The sequence below is a fragment of the Somniosus microcephalus genome, chromosome 1 (assembly GCF_052327205.1).
Source record: "Somniosus microcephalus isolate GS21.2 chromosome 1, FLI_Smic_1.0, whole genome shotgun sequence".
NCBI classification, from domain to species: Eukaryota; Metazoa; Chordata; class Chondrichthyes; order Squaliformes; family Somniosidae; genus Somniosus; species Somniosus microcephalus.
This window is the reverse complement of record NC_140987.1, coordinates 339,633,966-339,638,795: the sequence shown is the minus strand read 5'-3', so window position 1 is coordinate 339,638,795 and position 4,830 is coordinate 339,633,966. Positions and strand designations below refer to the sequence as shown.

Sequence of the window (4,830 nt, the reverse complement as noted above, 5' to 3'; positions counted from 1 at the left end):
GACCAAGAGCTGTAAAGGGTGATTAGGGTGGATAGCTCTTTGTTGGCTCGCACAGACAAGATGGACCAAATGACCTCCTTCTGTGCTGTAAATTTCTATGATTCTATGACACCTTGTAAGCATTATCTTTGGGTCCTCTACACTGGGGACTAAAACTGCAAGGAGAGGGGAAAAGAGGAGCCTGCCGTTCTCATGGAAACCTGTGTGCTTCACCCTGTAACCTTTACTGTTCTAATAAAGTATCTCCCTTTGGGCATCTTTCAAGGTTTCTTTGGATGGACTTTTCTCCCCGTTCAGAGTGACTATTGACAACGCGGACAACCTGCATTAACGGTAACGTTGCAACATTAAGCACTATTGACATTGGACGATTTTGGGTTAGTGGTTAGGATCGAGGTTAGTGATTGAGGCTGGTGGTTCGGGTGTTAGGGTTAGGGGCTGGGGAAATGTGTTCTTAGGGGTTAGGATTAAGGTTAGAAACGCCATTATCACCAAACGCGTCCCGTTCATTTCCTGTTTCCACCTCCTGCAGAAGAGACACAAACAGGCTCATGAATTGTTCATTCCAGGAACCTTCTTCTGGCCCGAGCTCCCCATTAATCCGCATTCCTCACAGAAACTGCGGCCCGGGCCGGTAGACTTTGGGCCCCAGGACCGGCGGCCCGGGTTACATTCAGTCACCGGGCTGCCGGCAAAGGGTTTCTGACAACTCGCCGACCTCAGGCCGCCCCGATACCCACCCTCCGGCTGCGTGTCGCCTTCACTCGAGCTGGTGTCAGGGCCGAGGCTCCGATTCCCGGGTCACAGGCTCACGGCACTGGGTCTCCGAAAGGAAACTCAGCCTCACCGACATTTCATCGCCCGCTCCGCCTCTGATGCTCGGATGGAAACGGCTGTAGTGCGGCGGAGCTGTGATTGATGGAGCAGCGGGGGGGGGGGGGGGGGGGGGGAGCTGTGATTGGAGAATCAGCGAGCGGGAGGAGCTCTGATTGGAGGATCAGCGAGCGGGGGGGGGGAGCTCTGATTGGAGCATTAGCCAGCGGGGGAGTTGCGAATGGAGGATCAGCGCGCGGGGGGAGCTGTGATTGGAGAATCAGCGAGCGGGAGGAGCTTTGATTGGAGGATCAGCGAGCGGGGTGGGGAGCTCTGATTGGAGCATTAGCGAGCGGGGGGAGCTGCGATTGGAGGATCAGCGAGCGGGGGCGGGGGCCGCTTTGGAAGGTTCCAGAGCTCGGCTTTGGCTCTGTCGAGGCTCTTGGACACAGGGAAAGATGCCCAGATGAGCGCGCCTCTGACGGAAGTCTGCGGCCGGATGGCGGACCGTATGTTTGACACCCCTCGGCTAGACACCGTTTTTAGGCCCGGATTTTCCAGGACCTATGACGGCGTACGCATACCCAGCCGTAAGTGCCCCACAAGTTCCAGTGTGCATGCGTGAAAACCCAGAACTTTCGATCTGTCAAGATTCTGCTTTATCGATCCTCCGTATCCCTGGGAAATGAAGCACTGCTGGTGGAGAGTTGGGCTATTTGCTCAACTACTGCCCAGCGAATGCCCACGAAACTCTTACGCCTGGTAAAAGCAGGTCGTTTACCAGCATAAGGGTTTAAATAAAAAAATAATTTTTAAAAAGCATTTAAATATCCTAAAACCTTTAAAATTAGTTTAGGTTATTTTTTTCCATTCATTCTGGGGATGTGGGCTTTGCTGGCAAGACCGGCATTTATTGCCCATCCCTAGTTGCCCTTCAGAAGATGGTGGTGAGCCACCTTCTTGAACCGCTGCAGTCCGTGTGGTGAAGGTACTCCCACAGTGCTGTTAGGGAGGGAGTGGATGGTACACACTGCAGCCACGGTATGCCAGTGGTGGAGGGAGTGAATGTTTAAGGTGGTGGATGGGGTGCCGATCAAGCGGCTGCTTTGTCCTGGATGGTGTCGAGCTTCTTTAGTGTTGTTGGAGCTGCACTCATCCAGGCTAGTGGAGAGTAGTCCATCACACTCCTGACTTGTGCCTTGTAGATGGTGGAAAGGCTTTGGGGAGTCAGGAGGTTAGACACTCGCCGCAGAATACCTAGCCTCTGACCTGCTCTTGTTGCTACAGTATTTATGTGGTTGGTCCAATTAAGTTTCTGGTAAATGGTGACCCCCAAGATATTGATGGTAGAGGATTCAGCGATGGTAATGCCATTGAATGTCATGGATCGGTGGTTAGATGCTCGCTTGTTGGAGATAATCTTTCCCTGGCACTTATGTGGCATGAATGTTACCTTCCATTTATCAGCCTAAGCCTGAATGTCATCCAGGTCTTGCTACATGTGGGCATGGACTGCTTCATTATCTGAGGAGCTGCGAATGGCGAGATGTGCTGCGAGCGGGGTTGGGGGTCCGACATCACTTGGGAAACTCAGAAATATGTTCAGCTCATCTGTTAGTGACTTTTAACTCAGCCACCTCATTATAATTTTACTTTCGAGTTTGCCGTCCAATCCGCGGCAGTGGGTGTGATGAGGACCCACATGACGCGATCTCAACTCCAGTATTTAAAGGGCCAATCCAAAGATGTGATTTGGAGGAGTTGGAGTTGAGAAGAGAGAAGCAACATCAACAATGGATTTGAGATGTTCAAAAGCTGCATCCTGGTTCACTGATGTCTCCCTTGATGTGTTGCTGGGGGTTGTGAGGAGCCAGAGGGATATACTATTCCCCAGCAGTGGCAGGACAAAACCTGTGGCATAAATGAAGAAGGTGTGGTTGGAGGTTGCCCAGGAGCTGAGCAGCAGGAGCATAGAGGTACACTCCTGGATGCAGTGCAGGAAGCGATTTAATGACCTAGCCAGGTCAGAAAAGGTGAATACAGTTGCACATTCAGCTACATCCTGCTGTGCGCGTTACTGCAATACCCTCACACTGCCTTCTCAAGCATAGTGCATCATATAACTCCTCAAACCCACTTACCTTGCACGTGCACCCATCCTTCTCTGTCTATGCACTTCCTCAAATCCCATCTATCCACCACTGCCACTCACCTTCACCCTTATGCAATTTCATGCCGCTCCCTGATACTCTCACCAAATGCACTCCATCCATTGTGTTAACACATGCCATTACACTCACTCATAGACCTGTTCTTTCCCTCGTTGCAGGAGAAGAGAGCACAGAACATGAAGGAGAGGGCAAGAATTGGAGGTGGTCATCCAAACATCTTGCAACTGACAAGCGCAGAAAAGGAGGTACTGGAAATCAGTGGAGTTTCAGCGTCACTGGCAGTCGGAGATGGGGAGCTCCCAGCTACCTGGTGAGAATTAAATATTAACGACCCACATGTCATATGGCATTCAGTCATGTTGACTTGATTTCAATAGCGAGTGAGATATCATCATCTTTATAACGATAACTTGCAACATATTCTTACCTTGCCAGGACCAATTCATGTCTTTTATCTCCAACAGGGCCCTCAGACGTGCAGCAGAAATCGGTGGATGCCGCCGCCGACAATTCCTCCAAGGAGCCGAGTCCTTCTGAGGGATCATAGGAACAGGAGTAGGCAACTTAGCCCCTTGAGCTTGTTCTGCCATTCAATAAGATCATGGTTGATCTGTGACCTAACTCCATATACCTGCCTTTGCCCCATATCCCTTAATACCTTTGGTTAACAAAATATCAATCTCAGATTTAAAATTAACAATTGATCTAGCATCAACTTCCATTTGCAGAAGAGAGTTTCAAACTTCTTCCACCCTTTGCGTGTAGAAGTGTTTCCTAACTTCACTCCTGCAAGGCATGGCTCTAATGTTTAGACTATGTCCCTGAGTCCTAGACTCCCTAACCAGCAGAAATAATTTCTCTCTATCTCTTCCCCTTAATATGTTGACAACTTCAATCAGTTCACCCCTTAACCTTTTAAATTCCAGGTAATACAACCGTAGTTTGTGTAATTGCTCCTTGTAATTTAACTCTTGGAGTCCAGGTATCATTCTGGTAAATCTACTCTATACTCCCTCCAAAGCCAAATATATCCTTCCTAAGGTGTGGTGCCCAGATTAAATACAGTGCTCCCAGGTGTGGTCTAATGAGGGCTTTGTATAACTTTAGCATAACTTTTACCCCCTTGTATTCTAGTCCTCTAGATATAAAGCCCAGCATTTCATTAGCCTTTTTGATTATTTTCTGTACCTGTCCATGACATTTTAATGATCTATGTACATGGACCCCTAAGTCTCTTTAGACCTCCACTGTTTCTAGCTTTTCACCATTTAAAAAGTACTCTGGTCTATCCCTTTTAGGTCCAAAGTGGATGACGTCACACTTGCATATTATTGAAAACCATTTGCCACAGTTTTGCCCATTCACTTAATCTATTAATATCTCTTTGTAATTTTATGCTTCTATCTACACTGCTAACAGTGTATGCCTATCTTTGTGTCATTGGCAAACTTGGATACGTGGCTCTCTATCCCATCATTTAAGTTGTTAATAATTACGGTGAATAGTTGAGACCCCAATGCAGATCCACTAGTCACATCTTGCCAATTAGAGTACCTCCCCATTATCCCTGCCCTCTGTCTCTTGCCACTCAGCCAATTTCCTAATCAGGTCAATAATTTGCCTTCAATTCCATGAGCTTCAACTTCAGCTAACAGTCTCTTATGAGGGACTTTATCGAATGCATTCTGGAAGTCCATATAAATAACATCCATAGATATTCCCAGGTCCACCACTTCAGTCACCTCTTCTAAAAATTTAATCACGCTGGCTGTCTCTGATCAGCTGAAAATTTTCAAGGTGTTCAGTCACCCTATCTTTAGTTATAGACTCTAGTAAGTTCTTGACA

At 48.0% G+C, this 4,830-nt stretch overlaps 1 long non-coding RNA gene across 1 annotated transcript; it reads left to right on the top strand.

Annotated features, from left to right (window-relative positions):
• The first annotated feature begins 1,234 nt into the window (after nucleotides 1-1,234).
• LOC147124933 (uncharacterized) lies at nucleotides 1,235-4,149 on the top strand. Its single transcript, XR_015080692.1, has 3 exons — nucleotides 1,235-1,403; nucleotides 3,143-3,294; nucleotides 3,449-4,149. It is a non-coding gene; the product is annotated as an uncharacterized LOC147124933 (long non-coding RNA).
• The last annotated feature ends 681 nt before the right edge of the window (nucleotides 4,150-4,830 follow it).